The sequence below is a fragment of the Calonectris borealis genome, chromosome 3, assembly GCF_964195595.1.
Source record: "Calonectris borealis chromosome 3, bCalBor7.hap1.2, whole genome shotgun sequence".
Taxonomy (NCBI): domain Eukaryota; kingdom Metazoa; phylum Chordata; class Aves; order Procellariiformes; family Procellariidae; genus Calonectris; species Calonectris borealis.
This window is the reverse complement of record NC_134314.1, coordinates 79,147,860-79,172,277: the sequence shown is the minus strand read 5'-3', so window position 1 is coordinate 79,172,277 and position 24,418 is coordinate 79,147,860.

The window sequence follows — 24,418 nt, the reverse complement described above, 5'->3', positions numbered from 1 at the left end:
CCCATCTCAATTTTGCTGATTATTATTTACTTTGGATCAAACAGAAGATGCTGTTAATTCCAGAGTTACATTTTGTAATGGCATCCCATATAATTTGTTTCCCTTAAACAATAATTTTTTTAATGCCTTTGACCTGCTATGGTGTGGATTCATGCATTACTGTGTTTATGTGCCTGAGGACACGTGTCTTTCCTTATGCATTTGGGAACTTGGCTTACAGTTCAGGAACTAGTCCTTTTGTTTCAAGCAACAATAATATATAAAAATCAATTGTAATACTCTTGTTTTGTCTCTCAGCTGTTTTCTTTATATTCTAACATTTGCTGCCATCCTGTGGTACATGGAGAGAGCCACACATACACAAACAAACGTTGGTAGAGTACATAAATGGAGAATGTTTAAACATACAGGATGAAGGAAGCCGTAGAGGTGTTGAGAAGAGAAAATGCAGGCAAACAGTCTTCACTTGTGGCTAGTTTGAGCAGTGTAGTGTGCATCTCTTTCTCACAGATACCAGAAGGAAGGCTTATGTGTCACTGCAAGAATGGAGAAAAGTTTTATGTTGCTCCACTGAAGGTGCTAAGAAAATCTGAGGTTTGGCTTTTTTTAAATTGGGAATTCTTCTTTTTAAAAAAAAAAATTCTCAAACATCTTCCCTCCTTACTGCTTAGCTATTACAGTGATAAATGCTTTAAGAGCTGTCAAGTGCCAGACGCTTGAAAAATAATGTTCACAGTGCTACAAAGAAGGGAGGTTCATGCAAAGGCTGCTGAGCAGGAAGGCCAGGTTTGATCTGCAATAATGAGGCAAACCTAGAGCCAGTTTTGTGACAAACTGAGAAAGAAGGTAATAATGCTTTAGATTAGCTGGTATCTTACTGGCTTGTGTACTTGCATTGATCGTGTAAGATCCAATGGATATGTTAGACATTCACCTGAATCTTTTCTGTCTTGTGTGATTGTTACCTTTGAGAGGAGGATGGGTACTCTAAGCAAGACAGAGGATAGAAACGTTTCCATGTTGCTCTTAACAATAAAGTTCATCCAAAATCTGAGACGCCTTCCTGATGAATGGTTTGGGTCTTTCTTGCGGAGGGCTTTGGTTTCGACGTAGTCTGATGACAGACCTTTTAAAACAAAAACTCAGATCAGCTATAAAAGTAGTGTTTATATTCCTTTATAAAAACATTTCACATTTGTATGTAGCACTTATCATCTGAAACAGAAGAAATGCCTTGGAGGAAAACAGGGGAGAGTGGCTCTTCCTTTTCTGTCTTTGCTCACCTGCTCCCCCTCTGCACTGTCTGAGCAAATCCTCCTGGAAGCCATTTCCAAACATATTATGGGTAAGAAGGTGATTGGGAGTAGTTAGCGTGGATTCATGAAGGGAAAATCATGGTTGACCAGCTGGATAACTTTCTATGATGAGATGACTGGCTCAGTGGATGCAGGGGGAGTAGTGAATGATGCTTATCTTGATTTTAGCAAGGCTTTTGAAACTGTGTCTTATCGTCCTCATTGACAAGCTGATGGAGTACAGGCTAGATAAATGGACAGTGAGGTGGACTGCAAACTGGCTGAATTGCTGAGCTTGAAGGGTTGTGACCAGTGGCATGAAGTCCAACTGGAGTTCAGTTACTTGGTGTTCCCCAGGGATTGACACTGGGGCAAATACTATTTAACATGTTCATTAATGAAATTGGATGATGGGACAGAGTGTGTCTTCCACAAGTTTACAGATGATACAAAACTGGGAGGGGTGGTTGATGCACCAGATGGTTGTGCTGCAATTCAGACAGACTGGAGAAGTGGGCCGACAGGAAGCTTAAGAAGCTCAACAAGGGCAAATGCAAAGGTCCTGAGCCTGGGGATAAAGAGCCCCATGCACCAGCACATGCTGGGAGCTGACTGGTCAGAAAACAGCTTTGCAGAAATGGACCTGGGTTTTCTGGTGAACAACAAGTTAGACATGAGTCAGCAAGGCACCCTTGCAGCAAAGAAGGCCAACAGCATCCTGGTCTGCGTCAGGGAGAGCATTACCAACAGGCTGGGGGAGGTGATCCTTCCCCTCTACTCAGCACTGGTGAGACACATCTAGAGTACTAGGTCCAGTTCTGGGCTTGCCTCAGAGAGGCAAGAGATGTGGACATACTGGGGTGAGTCCAGCAAAGGGCCATAAAGGCGGTTAAGGGCTTGGGGCATTTGATATCTGAGGAGAGGCTGAGAGAGCTGGGACTGTTCAGCCTACAGAAGAGAAGACTCAGGGGGATCTAATCAATGTTTATACATATGTGATGGGGGGGAGTAAAGAAGATAGACCTAATTCTTCTCAGCGGTGCCCACCCATAGGATAAGAGGCAATGGACACAAACTGAAACACTGGAACTACTGTTTAAACGTAAGAAAAATATTTTTTAAATATAAGGGTGATTGAACAGTGGCGCAAGTTGCCAAGAGAGGTTGTGGAGTCTCCATCCCTGGAGATATTAAAAACCCAACTAGGCGTGGCCCTTAGCAACCTGCTGTAGCTGACCATGCTTGAGCAGAGGGGGTTGGACCAAATGATCTCCAGAGGTCCCTTCCCACCATCCTGAGATTCTGTGACCACTGAGCTGAGTGACTGGCAATGCTGCTAGAAGCACTTTCTTCAGGGGGGGCAGGGGAAAAAAAAAAACAAACACCAAGAGAGAGGGATTTTATGCCGTGGAAAGTACTAGATATGGGACTATTAAGAAACAGAAACTCTCGTTTGATGGGAGAATTTGCTTTAAACAGTATCTTTTCATCCTTAAGCACGTCTTGTTTTTTCTACTTGCTGCAGGCTTTTCCTGCCATGTTAGTAAAGCAGAACCCACAGATCTCCCTCAGATGAGCAGCTCAGAGGGCTTCATGAGTTTGGTAGCCAGGGGATGCATAAAATGTAAGTGTGAAGCACGTTAGTATATCCTGCCACTTGTTTGAGAGTGATATTTTTTTTTTCCTTTTTTTTTTCTTTTTGTCAGAATTGGGACATGCTGAAAGTGGGAAAGGCCAATGGTCTGTGTCCAGGGAATATATGGAGAAGTCAGAGGATCCCTGAGAACGGGGCCTGGAGTGTCTATTGTCCAGGCCCTGGGGGCACCACCAAGCCTGACTGTTCCTGCCTGGCCCCAAGCCCAGGGCCCCGTTTCAAACCCCAGGACCCTCAGCCCCTGCCCCAGCAATGCCGCAGCAGGGTCGGTCTCCAGCTCCCCACAGCCCTGCCCTGCCTGGCCACGGGCCCCACCCGCGGCCCCACAGCCTGTCCCCGTCCCCAGGGCTGGGGCTGCCCCGCTGCCCCCCGCTGCCCTGCTCCTGGCTGGGGCGTGGGATGGGACCTGGCTGCCAGGCCCTGCCCCAACGGACCCCTATGGGCAGCGTCCCCTGCCCCCAGCCCACAGGGAGCCCCCGGGGCCCTGGTAGTTGCTCCGCCACCTTTCTAGAGATGTTCTGAGGCTGTTTGTCTGTGTTATGTTCATTTAAGGTTAATGCCTCCCCTGGGTTTCTCTGGGACCCAGCTCCGGGACAAAGCCCCTGCAGGCAGGCGAATACCAGCACTCCTTGTCACAGCAGAGTCCTTGGGTGAAAACTTCTAAACTTTACCTGTGTTTCACTGACTTTGAAAGACACTTGTGCTGGAGTCAAATTAGAAAATGTAACGTGGGTACCTTGAGAACTTTATTCCTTTTATTTCTGTGACAGAGCCTCGCTATTAAAATAGCATAATAGATGTGCACTAGGTAGTACATTAGGAGGAAAAACAATGGGAAACTAACTTCTGGAAGGCTATAGATAGTGCACTAAATGGTGACTTTTTTTCTTGCTAACTTGGGTATCTTGTCATATGTTAATTAAATGCCTGGAAAAATCTTTAGGAGATAATAAGAAGATAATAGTGCATAGATTTTAATGTAAATTGGAAGCATTACGCCGTATCTCTTCTGTCTTACTTTTAAAGCTCAGTAAGAATTCTTTGCTCAAATAATTGATCTTAATGTACTAAAAAGTAAGACAATTTAAAAGTAAATTGAGAGAGTTGAAAAGCAAGCTTTCTGAATTCAAGTGATTTGGTCTGTCTTCATCATTTGAAGTCCCCGTTTCCCACTTGTTTATGTATCATTTCAGGGTTCATATAAAGGCTATCCTTGTCCTAGCTCATCTTTTCCCACTGGGAAAAATCAGATCTCTTATGTATTTCTTTGTTCCTCTTTCCTCCCCCTTTTTCCTTTTACTTTTGGAAGTCTGCTTCCTGTGTTTTTGATCACGGGTGTGAAACTATAGTCTGTGCATTCATGCAAGGGCATTGGGAAAATGTCTGCCATGGCCGTAATGAACTGAATTCTGCTACCCTTGGCGCAGAAGATGGGAGAGGGACGTGCCTTCTGATTATCCTCATGACTGGACTAACTGGCATTTGTCTTTGTAAAGGCAGATACTCGCATTCCAGCAGGGCTTGATCCTGTGAACCACACAAAGGAACCTCACCATTCATCTTTGTCCTCCCCAACACTAATTGAAGAGAGAGCGCTTTGCTCTGAGGAAGAATTCTAGGCAAAGTTGTGCTCTCCCGTCGCTATCTTGTTATCTTGTAAGACTGGATAGTTGCTTATGTTAGATCTAGATAACAAAAAGATGTTTGGAGTGCATACACAGTCTGGCCAATATGTTCATCATATACGTTCCTGAACACCCTGATGCTCTTGCTATTTTAACATCTTGTGTCCACTGAAATCCTTCAGCAGAAGAATACATTTCTCAAAACACAGGGAAAATAGGAGTTTCTTTTACTTGCTTTCTGATGTCACTTCATTTCTTTCTTTCCCTTTCTTCCTCCTTCCCTCACTCTCTCCTGGAAAGGGAGACTTGACACTGCGTTCTGTATTGAGACCAGTTTTTCCATCTGTTCAAACATTATGTTTGAGAAGGCAGTCCTGGCTTTCAACTCTAGCTGCAGGTGTCCTCAGTTGGAAGGAACCCTGCTAATGGCCTCCAGGATGCTTCTTTTTAGGTAGTGATTCATGCAGCCTATGGAAATGGACCACTTGAAATCCCAAACAAGCAGTTGAGAGTGCTGTCATTTACTGTATCAAAAGCAAAGAAGTTATTTGCATGACGTCTAGAGAGTGTTGCAGCTTGGATCATAAAACAGGCATCCCCCTTTTCCTGTGTTATAGGACCGTTATTTTCTGCAACAATTTCTGTTTGATAAATTTTGCTGGGTTTGCCTGTTTTTGGCTTAAAAGTGACGAGAAATTGATGCTCTCTTCAGTTTGGAAGATAGTGTTCACAGGAGCTGTTTTATTCTCCACCAGAGCAGTAGTGGTTGCAGCCAAAGAAAGACTTCAAATCGTACCAGATTTTCTCATCCACCTACAAATCTGTCCAAAGGTGTTGGTGAAGACTTGTCTGAGACTTTGGGATCTTCCGGATATGTGCAGCTCAGCAAGAGAGGCTTGTATACCTTAAAGGCTTGCGAGGAAGCCATATAAATAGGTATGAATTATGACGTGTATGTTCCCTTTATGATCAGGATACTACATTGGTGGAAACACTAGTTTCTGTAAGAGAGTGCCCTTCTCTGCACCATTATTAGTGGTTTTGATGACACTCTACACCAAAAAGGGGCTCCATGTAGGCAGTTAAAAGCATAAGTCATGTCTGTTTTTCAGGAAACTCTACTTTCGGAGCCAAGAACTCTTTTCTTGGCATGCAGAGATTTCTCACTTCTAAAATACCTAACCATTAAAATAAGGAATTTGTGTTTTCTTAAGTTAATCAGAGGCGACATTCATCTTTTCCTCTCCAGCTTGGTCATCAGCCGTACTGTGATACTTCAGACAGCCTGAGCTCCCCCAGTGCTCGCATACCTGGCAACTCAGCTTGCCAGTCTCCAGTTCAAGACATCTTGGTATGCAAGAGTAACTGTTTTCTTAAAAAAATCACTGAGTGCATATATTTATTCTTCCTTTCCTGGCTTCTAAATGATGCTGTCATAAGATTAATGGGCCCACTTTTTGAACTGTGAGTTTGTGTTATGAGTTTCATTGTTTTCAGCCAAACAGTCTTTATGTTAGAAATTGTAGCAGACAGAAAGGTAGGTGAGAGGGACAGAACCCCCATCTGAGGTATTTTATAAAGATGAATTGCTTTTTTGGATCTTCCATGCTGTTTTTAGTTTACCTCACTGATAGAAAAAGATTATAGCTGAGATCATGTAGCTTTGTAGCATTTCCTTAAAAACATGAACAAAAATAGGGGCAAAGGTAAATTTCACAATTTCAATCTTCAGGAAATTCTGTTTCTACCTGGATTAATTTAGCTATTTAAATCTGTCTCTCCCATTGTTTTTCATTTATGGGAACAACATGAAAGATCAATTCATTGCAACACAGGTCTTTAGAGTACTAAAGATCCCATACTAAAGATATGTGGGAATATTTAAAAAAAAAAAAAAATTACCTATCATTACTAAACAGGTTACTAGGATTATGTGATACTTTTGGCTGGGCTAGGCTACAATGTGTTCAGATCTTCAACATGTCTCCTGTGGTATAGTAAATCAGCAGCAGTGGTGTTTATACAGGGAAAAAAAATTGAAGTAGCAGAAGGGGTGACTTCTGTGACTGATTTGTGAAGACATGTTGTCCATCTGTATTCTGTGACCGTGCAATCTATAGCTAAACAGACAGTCAAATTCTGCATCCTGTCTTGGAAAGATGAACAGCTAGGGTCTCCTTATATCTCTTTTGAAGATACAGTCACTTGGGCTATAGACATGATTCCCAGTGGATTCTGCTGGTTTGAGGAATCTAAGCATGTATATCACTAGTAGAAAATATATGAGCAATTCACCTAAAGAACAGGAGCAGCTGTAAGAAAAATGATGACTTCTTCCTGGTGCCAGTAAATTTCTATTCTGGCTAGCAGATTGATCCTGAGCAGTATTGAAAAGAGTTTTTCAACACGTTCTTTTTTGAAAATGTGTTTAATAGATGCAAAGAGTTTTATGAGCTGTCTTCTGCCACAAGGGACATGATTTTTATATCTATTTTTAGAAGTGTACATACAGATTTGATTTGAAGTTATTGCAGAATATGAGTTTTCTTTCATTCCTGTTAATAGTAGGGTCTTCAAAATCCATGGAAGCATCTTTTAAAACTTTTAAGTTTGTAACCTCACATCAACAATTATACTTAAATATAGTCATGTTGCATGTATTCATATCAGTAGCTTTAAATGACAGAACCAGTGGAAAGAACTTCAGACTTATGAAATATTTGTGTGTATGTGAATGTCAGAGGAAATATTACTTGTTTTTATGCTGATAGCCTCTAAGGGCCCTGTATGGGATCGGGATGCTGTTGTGCTGGTGGTTTTGGAACCATGAAAGTCATCCATTGTGTAACTGCGCAATGGGTTTTTATATAGTTTGAAAAATACTGAGCTAAAAAAAGTGCAAGCGTTCCCAGTATATTCAAGGGATCCATTTCAAATAAGGGATATTCACATCTTTGTCTTTCCCATCTTTTTATTTTACCATGTTTTACTACTTTCTTAGAGTGGAATCAATCTGTGGAGCTATGTTACATCAGCTTTTCATAAGTGACTGCTATTCAAAATGCATAGGTAGAAATGGCAGCGAAGTCTGAACAGATGATGAGCGATATCAATTGACATATTATCCTATAACCAAAGAAGGAAGGTGAAGCCAGCTAGTTGGGAAGAGTATTGCTTCCTAAGAGTTCGCTAGGGGTTTCCTCACTTTTTCCCCTTCCTCCTTTCTCTTTGGAAGTAGGTTTTTATTTTCTAAACTGGGAGAAGGGAATGGGTAGAGTACTCGCCTTCCTGTCTTTCACTTCTAATTCAGCAGGTGAGATAATAACTTACACGTACTATATCCCACGAGTCTCATGTACAAATAAACATATTAGCTATAATCACCCTTTCCTAAATGAGGTACGCTACCTCATGTAACGGTGAATTCGGCACAGGATTTTCCCTGCCCATCTTTAGTTCTTTCCAAAAGTATTACAAGTAGTACAAACCCCTTTATGAACCCTTGGGCTGAAAGGTGCAGCAGCATCTTTCGTCAAGAGTACCATTTGCATCAGCTTTGAAATTGGAGCCTAACAATTCTGCTGTTTTTAACCATTCTATTTGCACAGAAACCCTTCCAGACTTCTTAACAGTGCTGTGAATTTCTCCAGAGGGAATATAGCAATTATGTTGTGGTCACTTATTTAGTGGTTTGGTTGTTTCTGCTTCCTGGACTCTTCTCCTGTGCATTACCTGGGAATTGGTCAAGGGTATGTTCTCTCCTCAGATTAAATTAAGAAATTACTTTTCTAAGAAAAAGTCATTTGGAGCATTAAAGGATTTGTTTCTGCCAAACTATAGCTAGATATGCTGGTAAACTCAGTTTATTTTGAGGTTATTTTGCTGCTATAGCTAGGAAGCTTTGTTCCTTTTTTGACTTTTCTCAGCATTTAAACAAGTCTCCCCAAATGGCTGGTTATCCCAAAAGCAAAGATTTTCAGGTTAAGAAGCGCTCTTTTTGAAGAACCTTTACTTTTGTTATGGCTCTCATGTATGTGAGTAGTAGTTCTTCTACGTTCACCTATTGTCTGAGCCAGGTGCTGCTGGACATACGACAACCAGCCCATTTCTCGCAGAGCAGACAGTCCTCAAAGAGCTGGAGGCCTGCTGGCGAGGTGCTCCAAGCCTTCAGATTTTGCCCCAAAATGGTGCACTTGCTGTTTCTTCTTTAGCTGCCTAATTCTTTGCTACTTCCTGTCTTGTCTGGCTAGAATGAGGCCATATGCACAAACATTTTGCTGAATGATCATCACCTTCCCCCACCACTATTTTGAGAGTGTGAGTATATTCAAGGAAGAGCCGTTGCCTAACAGCGGGGCTGATGAGGGTGACCACACAGAGGGATAAAGTCCGTCCAGATGATAAGAGAAACCTACTTTTCATATAAGGTAGGGGAAAAGGATTTGAGTTTTGGGGGAAAGATGAGAGAGACAAATCAGTATATCTAAGAACTGGGCAGATTCTGCCAGTCCGACTGTCATTTCAGCTATGTTCAGACAATGCCTCATCAGTTGCCAATCATGTCATATCGGGAAGTATTTCAGATCGCAAGGATGGAAACCTAACGTGGAGCTATACTGAACTACACCAGCTAAAATTCTGGCAGATTCCCTGGCTCTGGGAGAATGAATTATGGGTGGACCTGAGTGCTATTATTTTTTCTTTCTGCAGGCTGCTCATTCTTTTTTTTGTATTGTATAGCAACCACCGCAGTGATGGCTACATAAATATTCTTCACGCTTTGTTCTCGTTTACTGCAATGCCTAAGGAAAGAATTTTATTGAAAAACTTGAAAAAATAGTTCAGGCATCTGTAGAATACAGAAAACGAGTGTGCATGTATGGTGGAGAAATAATTTACTGAATATTTATGTGTGCTTCTTGTGCAGTTCAAAAGCTGAAGGGACGAGGAAGACAGTCTGTGGTTTGTGGGGGTTTTGTTTGTTTGTTTTGGGTTTTGTGGAAATATGCTTTTTGAAGAAGTCTCCACAAGTGTTTTAGAGATCTCTTGTTTTGATTTGTTTGCGTTACTTCATATTTGAACAGGACAGCTATCACACTTCTTTCTATAAGTCGCTTTGGAATTGAGAGGTTTCACAGTTAGAGGCTATGTAGCTCACTTAAATGAATACGGACAAAAATACTGATTCTAAGGTGAAACTCAATAAATCTGTAGGACTCCTTTTGTTTACTTCAATGATCTGTGGACTGGAAACATGATGAAGATGTACAATGCAGTGAGGTAAAGCTTCATGGAGTCCTGTGGTCTTTATGGCATATCCTACTATGTTAGCGACGAAAGGCACAGGCTTCTTATTTGCATGCATTTGCTGCAATTTGCAGCAAAATAGAAGCTCTACAGCTATTTAGGCATATTTAAAGAGAGTTTGCCTGGAAATCTGTTAAGGTGGGGTGTGGGATGTACCACTGTTACTGGGAAAAATAGTTATAGTTGTTAAATGCCTCTGTTGTTTGTTAGTTACTCTATCCTTTAGGCTTCTAGGTAATTCCAATAGAGCATAGCTCTATTGCCCTTCTATCTGCTACCTGATAATATTGCAGAGCAAACTCTTGGGGGCCCTCCTGACTCAGGCTTTGTGACCCTTCTTTGTATCAGGAGCTGGTAGAGCTGAGCTTTCTTTTCTTTAAAGAGACCACACTGAATAGAGTACATGGACCTGATCCATATTTTTTTTTTTTTCAGCGCAGGACTCAGCTGCTGTGGTACAGTTTTAAGTTTAAAATTTTAGTTTGTCATTTGAAAGAGCAGAATAGGCATGCGGAAGTCTATTGGAGAGCTTGGAATTAATGATGCCAGCCAGCCATCTTTAAGCTTTTAGGGCACGGTAATCCTGTTCCATGTGTGGTCGGAGGGGTCACAGTCCCGAGTTAATGCCACCGTGTGGCCCGCGTAAAACTGAATACTGAGAAGGAGAGGCTTAGCCTTGGATCTCTGTATCCCTTGAAAGGGGGGAGTTGGGGATGGAGAGGAATCAAATGGGAGGGAGTAGGGGAGAGATCTACAAAATGCAACACCAATTTTATTGCTGTGATTGAGAGACTTCCCTGGAATGTTGCCTGTGCAGGTGTAATCAGTCTATGCTCTGAGGTACAAACTAAAGTGTAGAGCTGACCTGATTAATCTTATTTTTATTTTATTTTTGCTACCTGTAGGTATAGACTAATAAGCAAAATGAAACCTGTGAGGAAAGCTAATACAAAAAATTATTTTTCTTTACTTTTTCCTTTACCAATGACTTTTTAGTGTTGTTTGCTAGCATAGCTAACTTTTCACCACACCTTTGCTTGCTTATTGTTTGTTGATAGGCTAAATTGCATCTCTCTCAGTGATGCTTCTGCTGAGCCTCATTAGTTGGCAACCTAGCTTGCATGTCATATACTCTGCAATCAGCTGGCGAAAGAGTGGTGCCCATTCTCCATCTCCACTGTTGTGTTCCTGCGTGCCGACTGTGTGCTCTCCTCCCTGCGGGCATGGCACCAGAAAGCAAAACTTGCCAAGAAGCTCAGCGTGAACTCTCTGTTCTTCTATTCCACAAAAGAGTTTGAACTGAGGTTGGCTTCGCAGCTGGCTGTCATCATTAGCAGCTCTGTCCTGCTTTGAAAGTCCAGTTTGCGGACGCACGCACTTTGGCTGCTGAGAAATTACTCGGTGTGAGTAGTCCCGTTAGAAGTCACCTGGTGATACTTATCTGAGGGAGACACCTGTGCAGTAGCCCTGAGTAACAGCGATACGTGCCAGGCATAGAAGGATCCAGTGATAGTTAAGCTTAGTTTCTTAAGGAAACTGGGCTGCAGTGTCTCTGGGTCTCCTCCCTTTGCCCTTTCCTCTTCCCTTTTCTCCCCCTGACTTTTGGACTCTCAGGCTAAATTTAGCCAAAGTTTACAAAAGGATAGAAGTTTAAAATAGAGTTAGTTTCATTAGTTTCCGTTGCAATGCTGGTGGAAGAGAAAGACCCAAATTAGTTCCCTAGCAGAGGAAAAACTGAGCAAACTTCAACCATGAGGTACTGTGTTTGAGAGCATCCAGGTGGCCAGTCCTGACCGGCCAGTCAACGCGTACCTAACTCCAGAGTAGCCACAACACGTATCACCTCTTACACACAAGACATTAGGGGTGTTGGTGTTATTGTGGGAGTGAGGAAGGTTTAAAGGATGAAGGACACAAATTGACAGAAAATTAATCTTCCCTAGTTCACGGGACAATTTTTGCAGTTAGATATGAGAAAAAGATCTTATCTTGTATAGGCAACTGCTGTATATTAGCAAATATAATTTACCCCCTGGAGTAACGCAGCTTACCTGCTTTTGCCTCCATGGCGTGGACCCTCTGTGGATATTATCTGTTTCGTGTTGCTCTGCCAGAGTAGGAGCAGCTAGCTTGCAGGCTTCTTGGCTGTGAGAGTTTGCAGATGGAGTTCTGTGGGAAGCATTTTCTATGTTTTTTTTGTATAAGAGTAGAGAGGAGATTGGGCAATTTTATACCTTGTTTCAGAGCCCATACTACAGCTTCTCTGTGTTCCAATGCAATAATAATAACAGACTGTCTTGTTTCCGTACATTTCTTAATTTTCATATTTTTTGTAATAAATGTGTGATTAAGAAACTGTATGATATACTGCCTCTTCCAGAATTTTCCTGGAACAGATCTAGTTTGAAGTGTAACAGAAACAACTTCTGTCCAAACATAGCTAGAACGTCAGTGGATATGGAAAATCTCATGAGCTTTGGCAGTCAGGTGATGCTGCAGCGAGTCACATATGTGATTTGCATGTTAGACAATTGTATATTTTCAGTTGCTAGCATTTTTTACTATTTTGGAAAAAATCTGTTGTGCTATTTTGATCATTCTAACCAATGAAAAAAGAAGGTAAAATATGATTTTGTCCGTAAACAAAACTATCCTGAAGAGGCATTGTCAGTTCTGCATGCCAGGTTTAACAAAAAAATCTCTGCTTTTAGCAGTAAATATCATTTAACAACATTATCCAGTTTAATCAATTCTAGTTACTCTCTGGCATTTATAATACATTTACTTTATATTATACCTGAAATATCTTATTACAGCTTATTATATCATATTAAATTCTATAATACAATAAGCATTACATGCTTATTTTAAACAGTGACACAAATGTTTGCTGTCATTGTGTTCCTGGGGTATCCTTCTGTTTTCTGTGTTTCCTGCAGCCCTCATCATCAGTGTCAGAGGCAGTTTTCAGACCTGGGAAGGTTCATAGGAGCAAGGATTAAATTACCCCCGAGTTGCAGAAGGCGAAGCAAAGAGTTCCTGGCCACTGATCAGCATCATACTGGTCCACACTGTGCTAGGACCTCATAGAGGACATGCATTAAGTCACAGATATCCAGATTTGATGTTAAAAGTCAAATAAACCATCTGTGTTATTAAAGGATGAGCTTAAGCTTAAATGGAGTGGTTTTGCCAAATGTATCGTTAAAGCCTTTAAGCAAGGAGAAATCGAGGGAGAATGATAGAAGTTGTTACAGAGACGGTGTACTGTCTCTCTAAATTAATTTTAGCCTGTGGGTTGCTCACAGAGACTGCACGGGGTTGATTTGTTTCATATTTGCTGTTCACAGTGGAGTGACTGGTCCAGGGAAGTTCCCTTTTGTGTCCTATTCCTCATTTGGTTTTAAAATACCCGGAAAGACTTCATGGTCTTGTATGAACAAGCCTGTTTGTAACAATGCAGGACTCGGGCAGAAGACGTTTGTGAATGGCAAAGGACAGGCTGAGGTGAATAACATACCACTGATTTGGTAGCCAGGTAGGCACTGGAAGCAGCCCTCTTGCTAGAGCGGTTGCTGATTGCCCCATGGAAACAAATGACCAGAAGTGAGCATATGGGGGAAGGTACCAACCAAAGGTAGGCTGTCACAGCACGCGATTATACTGCAAATGTTTCTAAAACCAGCTAAAACTCTAAATGTTTCACATAGCTTGTCCTGTACCTCAGGCCTGCCCTCAGTGTTTGGGGAGTATGTGTAATACATATGGAATATATCAAAGATGTGTTTTAAGCTTGGTATCTGGTGCTGGGTGCTGCCTGGGAGCTGTGTCCCACCCATACTCACTGCAGCTGTGTTTCTGTTCTTTACCAGCATGGTGTAAAGCCACAAAGGGCCATTTAATATTGCTACTAGTGAGGCTGATTCAAGATTTTTTGCTCGACTCCCCTCTTGTTTTCGTTGCTGCTGACTGCTCATAAACTTAATAGGAAACTGAGGACACTTGCAAAGCACTTTGGTGAAAGGCAGCTATAAACAGCTCTGCCTATGAAGTGGTTAGAGGGTATTCCTTCTAAAAGTGCTCCTAGAGTTGTGGTGGTGTTTCTGTTACTTTTTGTGATTCCTGCAGAGGACGTGTGCCCAAGTTGATGCGAGACACTTGAAAGTTCACCCCAAGGGTAAGACTCCCACATTTCATGTAGGCTGCATTTACCATCCTGGATATGTCTAGCTGGAGTGGAAAAGCCGGAGGCTGCCAAGGAAAGTCCCGTGGCCTTCGCAGCAGCTCTGAAACTCTGATTTGACCCAGCATCTTTGTTTTCCATGGACTGTCCAAGAAATAATGACTAATTGGTGATTGATGCTTGTTCATTGTTTCCTTTCAGATGTTTTGAGGTTAAACATAATGCTGTGATTTGAAATTCATGCAGGAACCAGAAGTCTTGTTGCCATACAATCCTTCTGCTGGCTTCGTAGCTGCAAACAGGCCCTGCTGCCAACACTTCCTACCAGATCGAGTTTTCCCCAGTTTTCCTTTCAAGTGTAAATTGCATACTGGTCAAATCGGGTGAAATGCACTCCTTTCCTCCTTTCCTGTGTCCCAGTCTTTCAGCTTAAATCACTCCTGCTTGGCAAGAAGTCTGGGCCACAGATTATTGCACTTGTTAGACTGCAAGCACTGGAATTGCGAAAATTACTGTACGATTGACAGTCATGAAAATGAATCCCACAGCACTAAAGCAACGTCTCTCCACTTTTCTTGGCAGACTATTGATTTCAGCTGTGCTTTGCTTAAAAGATACAGAGTTTCTTAAAGATGCAGAAGCTGATCGTGATCAGTCCTGAAGGCAGTGTCTCTGCGCATATTCTCCTGAGTCACAGGTACAGCTTTCTTGCAGAGCCGCAGCGAGGGCCAACGTTGCCGCTCTCTTTGTGCACCGTCTGCCGGCAGCGTGGCATTTTTGGGGGAAACTTTACTCATATAGACTATGAAGTATATAGAGAATAATCTCTTAGCATGCTGTAATAATTATGTTTTCAGATTTGAAATATTAAGTGATCAGAGTTCACTGCTGTGAAATTCCTTAATTAAAAACAAATCTGCTGTGTTTATAAAATGTCTAAACGTGCTGTTATGGTTAGAGGAACACACAAGAGAAGGCTTTGTTGAAATGTAAACACTTCGTGAATTATTACGGCAGTGCGCTGTCTGAATGCAGTCATCTAATGACACAGTGCTAACGTTCAACTGAATATAATTGTAGCAAAGGGCTATTAGGCTCAGATTCAGTGTTTAGGCTCCTAACTTTCCATTGAAAGAGTTTATTGAATCCAGATCCTTTGTTAACTCTTGCCCTTTTTTTTTTTTCTTTCTTTCTTTCTTTTTTTTTTTTCCTGGCATTTCTGTGAGCTTTTTTCTTTTTAGGGTAGTTCCTTACAGTGATGGAAACTGGTAACTTACTGTTTTGAATGTCATCGTGAAAGATTCATTTGCTGAGAGAGTCATGTTTGTAAATGAGATCTTCAGCACCGTCTTTTTCTCTAACACCCTAAGAAAAAATGGCTCCATCAGAACACTGGGAAAGGTTGTGGGAATCAGAGGAAAATGGTTCCCCCAAAAGATAAATAAAAGGACTTTGCTTATTTAGGTCTGAATATGAGTTTAAACTAGCTTTATCACTCGCCTGCAGCCAATGCAAAGTGTAGAGGAGCTGTTGCAGCGGGTTCATAGGTGTAGGCGGGGCAGAAGAGACTGTTTGAGAGATCCTAGATGCAGACGCCACTGGACTGCTCCAAAACCTCATCTAGTGTTACTGGCTTTTGGATGCCCCAAATGATAGGGGGTAGACTTCTCTGGTATCCCTGTCAGGGTAGGTGCTGAGGTGAACGGTTCTTCCGAAACTAGAACTCCTGAGCAATGGCAACACAGCAGGTATATAGCTTAGACAGTGGGGTGGTGGTATCTGCAGATTGAACAGTTTGATCACTAAAATCCTTGCAAACTACTTTAAATCTCACCACAGTAACAACTCCACATCGGTGTCTTTAGAGTGAACAGTGGAAAGTTTGGATGGATTTCAGAAGGAGAATAAGCTCGGCTTTCTATTCAGAGTTTGCCTGCTGAAATTTGTAATTGAGTCATCTCTGGCAAAGATTTAGCGCTTGTGGGCATAACAGAGTGTTAATGTTATGGCCAAAAACTTGATTTTAGTTGGGATTTTGAAGAATTTATTACAGGCATGGTAGCAGGAAATGTGAACCAACCATCTGAAAACCATGCTGATGGGAGCTTCTGTATTTTAGTGTAGGCTAAAGAGTATATCTTCAGCCTTGGGGCTCAGGGGATTCAGTCAATAAGTGATTTGATTTTCTAAAGTTATCCATTGTACTTTTTTGCTGATTTGAACTAATCAAAACACAAAGGTGTGCCACATCCAGAGTTCTCCTCAGTTCTGGAAACTGCTGAGTTGATGTGGATCTTGCTGAAATCATCCCCAAAGCTAAAATCTTGCATGTAAAGTATGCAGATGGTCTTAAAAGGAGACAGTGGTCTCTGCCCAGTATTTTGCTGAGAAAACTTCTACAATTAAGTAGACCAGGGCTAAATACTTTATCCTGTTGAAGTGAGCTGCATTACAGGCAGCCAAGGCTTGGTGAGGAGAGGATGCTGCAGTAGCACAAAGCAGCGGCATTTTCAGGGATCCAGTATCCACCGCTGAACGAACACCAGAGGGCACAAACTCTCTAACAGTCGCCTCTTCTCTCCCGGCTCTGTGAATGCCAACATTTAAACGAGCCCAAATAAAAGCAGGCTTGGAAAAGCAAATGCGAAACTTCACTGGAAAAGCAAAGGGAAAGTCAATGCGTTAGCAGCTTCAGAGTGCAGATGAAAGTCTCACGCGTGCAGGATGCGTACAGCCGTATTATGTGAACTTGTGTCAAGGGCTGTTGTATGATACACACCTGTACGGATTTATTTTTAAATGCAAGGAGACGTGTTAGTAGTTGTGTCGCCACTGCATATAAAGCAACAAGAGTTGCTATATGTATGGATGAGAACATGTACCAATTAAGGAGGTCATTCTGAACTAGCGACAATCAAAATGACTTTATATAAAATGCATTTATTTCTGTAGGTTGTGTTTTGTAGAAAGATCATTTTAGAAACAAGATAGGACAGTTTGGAACCATTTACCTACCTGACTGCCCAGTTCTCTTTACGTGTCAAACTAGGTACTTCTGTTGTCATGGACTCAGTTGCACAGAGTCACAGGGAAAACTATTGGTACTAAATCTAAAGACTTTTCTAAGCCATGCATAAAATTATTGCTATGTTAGCCTTTCCTAGCTAATAATGTAAGTGAGAATTTGCAAGTGGGTGCATGTGAGTTTTCAACGGATTTTTAAAGTGAACCAGTAGCCAGACTGTGGTCTTAAAGTCAGAAGCTTGGGACCCTTCAGGCCTCAGAGCAAGTGTTGTCTGTCCCTTTGTCAAGCTTCTGTTGTAGGAAAGTATAATACTCCTCTTTTGAGCTGTGTGAGGCTTTACAATGTTAGAATTAAATCTGGAAGAAATAGACTTGAGAGCTGACTGCAATTTATCATGTGATACAATCTCACTGTATTTTATTTTAAATTTGAGTCTAAAACGGGTGAATAAAGCTGTAATCATCCTGTCAGCACATGTAACTACTTTCAAAATTAGACAGTGATCAGTCTAACTGAGTAAAATTTGGTTGTAATTTGAGTAATTCCATTAAAATTCTAATTACCAGCAAGCGAGGCTGGTCCAGTGGTTCCAAAGTGTATCTGTGATCTGGGAGACGCAGCTTTAGTCCCTAGGTGTGCTACTGGCTTCCTGTCTGACATTAATCTCTTGGCGCTTCAGGTCTAAGGCCTTTGGAGAGGATTAACTCTCAGGAACTTGGGCATAGTTCAGGATACCTAAACATATCCTAAAAGTGTTATTCAGGGTGCATATCCTCAGTCTGGCTCTCTCAGAAGACGTGAAGCCCGTCTGAGCAAGCTCATTTGGGCAGGAGGGAAATCCTTTACTAGCTTTTTGTGTAGCGTTAGCTGGGTGTATAAGAGTTTGTGCTAATGTGGAAAACCTCAACTGTTCTGGCCACATGAGAACCTTTGTCTGGGCATTTGGTGAGGCTGGTGTGTGGGGCTCCATCCTCCTGCATCAGAGTGCGCCTTGGCTTACCTCATCCATAACTGGTTGCTGGAGTTGATTTTTTTTTTTTCTTTTTCTTTTTTTTCCTGGCAAACACTTGCGTTTAGGATGCTATAGGCCAGAGGTTGCATGTCAGCCTCTAGGGAGGATGTGATTAGCTCAGTGTATCATGGCAGGCTGCTGACAGATCACAGCAGACTGGAAACTAGAAATGGAGCTGCCTGCGTCTGCCCACCTCTCAACCAGAGTGCCAAAAGGTGTGTTTTCCTCTATGGCAGGTGGTGGCCATAGGAGGAGCGCTTCTGGCTTGTGCTTTTGGTCTTTTTTGCCCAGGGCAGCCTAAACCAGCAACTGGGGAAGAATATTCCAGTTCGGGAAAGCTCCTGCTCTCCCTGCAGGATGTAATGACGCAGTAGCAGTGGCAGCAGGGCTCCAGGCCAGCTCTGCGCTGGGCAGGGAGGCAGCTGGAGCTGCTGCCTGGCAGTGTTAGACCAGCAGGAGAAGACCTTTCACTCAGGGGGACACAGTATGCTCCCTGAGGAGGAGCTCCCCAGCAGAAGTGTCCTTGCAAGCTGGCTCTGAACCAAAATTGTCAGTCCCAGGTGAGGAACCCAGGTGGCAGGAGTGGCAGGTGTATGCTGCGAGTGACAGTGACAGTCAGAAATGTCGTCAGGGCTCCCTTGGTGTTAGCACTCGCCTTACGCTGGTTAATATACTTCCCTCAGGGAGTCTGAGCTCCGTCATGCCCATCATTGCTGAGGCTTCCTCTAGTCCCTTTGTGCTCCCAGTCCAATCTTTTAAATTTTGTAGCAACACTGTTAGTAAATCTGGTGATTAGCCACGTCTTCCAGCTCTTTTTGAAGACGTGCCTCAGAGCAGGATGATTTGGACAGTGCAAGTAGAGACTGGAGTGTGTTGGTACAGCTGCAAAGAGTTATTTGGACTATGCCTGCCTCCAGCCTATGCAAATAGCAGAAGAAGCGATTCCTTGCTTTTGTACAACCTGACTCCGTTCATGTATAACTGTGTGCACCTGTGCATTTATGGAACATAAACAGACTCTGCAGCAGAATGGAAAATCTATGAAGAAGCACAAAAGTACCTGTTCTGTTTCTGAGACTGCAAAGGCACCCAGGAGAGCATAGCATTTGAGCAAGCTGAAGAAATAAATTTGGAGTATGTTACTAGACATTTTGCAGGCATATTTTAAAAAGAAAAAAAAAAACCTCCCTTAGAAACAGTTGTCTTTGATCTCTGCGGCTTTCTAAGTAGTACCTCTTTGCTTTTAAAGCAGCTAAGATTCATCGTGCATCAGATAGTTAAAAAATCTTGTGCGAGATCAGGAAAGTGACTGTAAGAAGTGCCTCCTGAATTCAGTGGTTCTTTTATGAGTATATTTATCAAGGAGGTAATGGACAGAGAGATGCATTTAACACTGATGTTATTCATCAGCAACCCATCTCTGAATTTTAATGAGTTCTTCCTAAGCTTTAAAGAGCCTCCTGTTCTGTTCCCATCAAGTGCCCTATCCTTTCTATATTCCAGCCCTGTCACACCCATTGAGGACCGCTCCTTGCTGTCCCAAGCTCCTGGGAATGTACTCGGTTGTCTCCATAGGCTTACAGAGCTGCATCTATACTGCTTCAGGTTAGGACAGTGATGTGAAGTTTGTAAATGTCATGTTTAGGCTTTCAATGCTGCTCCTTCTAAGCACTTTAAAAATCAGATACCTGCCATTTCATACTTGTTGCTTTAAGAAAACCCGCAAGAGATTTCTATTTCGTATGGTGTTCCAGAACTGAGCTGTCCCTAGCTCTCTGACCTTCTTCCCTGTCGGCTGGTAGCCACCATTAGTCCACCTAAAGCAGTGACAATAAAATAATTGGGGCAGACACTTGATTTCTTATACATACTTCATAGACATATGTTATTAGGAATAGCAGCGGTGGTGCTCTAACCAATAGTGGTGCCATTTGTTAATAAACGTAAGCATTTACTGAAAGAAAAGACTTGCAGGTAGTGGTCTATCAAAATTAGGTGTTGGTTTTCTATAATTTGCCCGTAATCTGGGAGAAAATCAACTAAACCCCTTAATGTCTGCAGCCTTTCTAAATAAAGACCTAATCCTCTGTAAGATATATAATACTCTTATTTTAGTGTGCATCAGCATTTTAAATGCAGCTGCATTCACTAGGATGCTTCTAGGCTTGCCTGGAGATCAAAGTTTCAGTTACTCTGTAAAAACAGTGAGTATTCTGGTGGGGGGAATTTAACAATATTTTGTTATCTGGTTTTTGGCTTCTTGCCAAAGAATAGTGCCACTAGGGCACTCACTGCTGTTTATATGATTTTCATTGACTTCAGCGGGCATTGAATCAGGCCTTAGAAGCACAATTTCCTCACTGTTAGCAGCTGTTCATTGCTTAGCATTACTTGAGCCACTATTCAGCTGGCCATCTGTGATCTGGGTCTTCTCAGACTGCAAGAAAATCGTTAGCTGTTCCATTTTGGCAGGAGAATATTGTAACTTATCTTAGGGATGTATTTGTACAAGTAGTAATAATGTTTTTCCCCAATAGCTATTGCTTCTCACTTGCCCATCTGTGGTTCTAACACACAAATGTTAAATAATAAATACAGTAATAGAACTAGTACTTCATACATTCAAAGGCATGCTTTTTTCACCAGGATGCTGAGAAATTAAGTCTGTTAGTAGGAGGCAGTCCATATTATCGGTATACATACTTGTTCGTCAATCTCTGACGCTAGTCAGTCCACAGAGAACCTAGTAAAAGTTTACAAAATGACAAAAATAGGTCCCTATCCTGGAGAGCTTGGATGGTGAGTTATGACACCAAATCATGACTGAGAGTTTTGGATGCAGCTGGATTAAAGAGTATAAGAGGAGAATTGAATGTATGTTACATTAAGTGTTTTTATGGCTGAGAGCAGCCATTTAGAGGTATTGTCCTATAATAATTCTTCTCCAGAAAGAAGCAACTGTGGAAGTGGAGGTCTGTACCAATAAATCAGCATTTCAGCTAAACTGTATGTCTAGATTCCTTCCAAGATACACCTGTACCTACATTCTGTTTATTGCAGGAACCATTTGCAAATTCCTGATGACAAACATTTCCCTTAAAATTGAATGCCATTTTTTAAGAAGGTTTAAAGGAGTGCAGTGAGAGTCAGAAAGAAGGAATGAAAGATCATTTATGTAAGTCTACCCATTACAAGGAAAGCATATATTATGTGCTTCGACTGTCTAGAGCTCAATGATAGTGATGATGAGGTCGAGTGCTTGTGGGTAAGGATGAGGGGGAAGGCCAACAAGGCAGATACCCTGCTGGGGGTCTGTTGTAGACCACCTAGCCACGATGAGGAGGCAGACGAAATATTCTACAAGAGGCTGGCAGAAGTCTCACAGTCGCTAGCCCTTGTTCTCGTCAACTTTCCGGACGTCTGCTGGAAATACCACACGGCAGAGAGGAAACAGTCGAGGAGGTTCCTGGAGTGTGTGGAAGATAACTTCCTGACGCAGCTGGTAAGTGAGCCCACCAGGGGAGGTGCCTCGCTTGACCTGCTATTCATGAACAGAGAAGGACTGGTGGGAGATGTGGTGGTCGGAGGCCGGCTTGGGCTTAGCGACCATGAAATGGTAGAATACTCAATACTTAGTGAAGAAAAGAGGGGGGCCAGCAAAACCGCTACCATGGACTTCCAGAGGGCGGACTTTGGCCTGCTCAGGACACTGGTCGAGAGGGTCCCTTGGGAGACAGTCCTGAAGGGCAAAGGGGTCCAGGAAGGCCGGACGTTCTTCAAGAAGGAAGTCTTAAAGGCGCAGGAGCGGGCTGTCCCCATGTGCCGCAAGAAGGACGGGCAGGGAAGACGACCGGCCTGGCTGAATGGGGAACTCTGGCTGGGACTCAGGAAAAAAAGGAGAGTTTATCACCTTTGGAAGAAGGGGCAGGCAACTCAAGAAGAGTACACGGATCTCGTTTGGTCGTGCAGAGAGGAAATTAGAAAGGCAAAAGCCCGGCTAGAACTCAACCTGGCCACTGTTGTGAGAGACAACATTACAAGTATATTAATGACAAAAGGAGAGCCAAGGAGAATCTCCATCCTCTATTGGATGCGGGGGGAAACGTTGCCACCAAGGACGAGGATAAGGCTGAGGTACTCGACGCCTTCTTTGCCTCAGTCTTTAATAGTCAGAGCAGTTATCCTCAGGGTACTCAGCCCCCTGAGCTGGAAGACAGGGACGGCGAGCAGAATAAACCCCCCATAATCCAAGAGGAAGAAGTTAATGACCTGCTATGCCACCTGGACGTTCACAAGTCTATGGGGCTGGATGGGATCCACCCGAGGGTACTGAAGGAGCTGGTGGAGGAGCTTGCCAAGCCACTCTCCATCATTTACCAGCAGTCCTGGTTAACTGGGGAGGTCCCGGACCACTGGAGTCTTGCCAATGTGACACCCATCTATAAGAAGGGCCGGAAGGAGGATACGGGGAACTACAGGCCGGTCAGCCTGACCTCGGTGCTAGGGAAGATCATGGAGCGGTTTGTTTTGAGGGCACTCACGAGCCATGTCTGGGACAACCAGGGGATCAGGCCCAGCCAGCACGGGTTCATGGAAGGCAGGTCCTGCTTGACCAACCTGATCTCCTTCTATGACCAGGTGACCCGCCTAGTGGACGAGGGAAAGGCTGTGGATGTGGTCTACCTGGACTTCAGTAAAGCCTTTGATGCTGTCACCCACAGCATTCTCCTAGAGAAGCTGGCGGCTCACGGCTTAGACAGGTGTACCCTTCACTGGGTGAAAAACTGGCTGGACGGCCGAGCCCAGAGAGTTGTGGTGAACAGAGTTAAATCCAGTTGGCGGCCGGTCACGAGCGGTGTTCCCCAGGGCTCAATACTGGGGCCGGTCCTGTTCAATATCTTTATCAATGATCTGGACGAGGGGATCGAGTGCTCCCTCAGTAAGTTTGCAGATGACACCAAGCTGGGCGGGAGTGTTGATCTGCTCGAGGGTAGGAAGGCTCTGCAGAGGGACCTGGACAGGCTGGATCCATGGGCTGAGGCCAACTGTATGAAGTTCAACAAGGCCAAGTGCCGGGTCCTGCACTTCGGCCACAACAACCCCAGGCAACGCTACAGGCTTGGGGAAGAGTGGCTGGAAAGCTGCCCAGAGGAAAAGGACCTGGGGGTGCTGGTTGACTGCCAGCTGAACGTGAGCCAGCAGTGTGCCCAGGTGGCCAAGAAGGCCAATGGCATCCTGGCATTAGAAATAGTGTGGCCAGCAGGAGCAAGGAGGTGATCGTGCCCCTGTACTCGGCACTGGTGAGGCTGCACCTCGACTACTGTGTTCAGTTTTGGGCCCCTCACTACAAGAAGGACACGGAGGTGCTGGAGCGTGTCCAGAGGAGGGCAACGAAGCTGGTGAAGGGCCTGGAGCACAAGTCTTATGAGGAGCGGCTGAGGGACCTGGGACTGTTTAGCCTGGAGAAGAGGAGGCTGAGGGGAGACCTCATCGCGCTCTACAACTCCCTGAAAGGAGGTTGTAGCGAGGTGGGTGTTGGTCTCTTCTCCCAAGTAACAAGTGATAGGATGAGAGGAAATGGCCTCAAGTTGCGCCAAGGGAGGTTTAGATTGGACATTAGGAGAAATTTCTTTACTGAAAGAGTGGTCAGGCCTTGGAACAGGCTGCCCAGGGAAGTGGTTGAGTCACCGACCCTGGAAGTATTTAAAAGAGGTGTAGATGTGGTGCTTAGGGACATGGTGTAGTGGGCATGGTGGTGTTGGGTTGATGGTTGGACTCGATGATCTTAGAGGTCTTTTCCAACCTTAATGATTCTATGATTAGCCCAAGATCGTAAGTGATATATATGGAAAGCTTACTAGAAGGGAAATTATCTTTTTTGTTTAGAAATATTTTACCTGTATTTATAATAATTCCTGGGCTAAAATTTGCTCCTCATTTTGCTCATGTGGTAAAGTAAACGACAGCAACCCTGAGTTTGGCCTCTACTGAGTAGCCCTCTGTCCTTTATGTACTTTCAGTCATGTTCCTGGTAGGTACTGGAGATGCACATCTCTGGCATTGAATGGGAAAAATCTCAGCTTTCTCTGGTTTCTGAATTGAGCTTCTTTCACTTTCAGGTTTTCATCTAAAACCAGGGAAATCAATTTCACTGTTGCTGCTGAAGCTTGACTGCTCATTTATATGAACAAGAAATAAAGAAATGAGGTTGGGGGGAGGAGGGGGAGGCAATGGGATTTCCCTGAGTTCCTGAAAACAGGATTTCACTGTGCCCAAATTTTCCATTTCTATTTCCAGCATAGAGCATTATTGCCCAG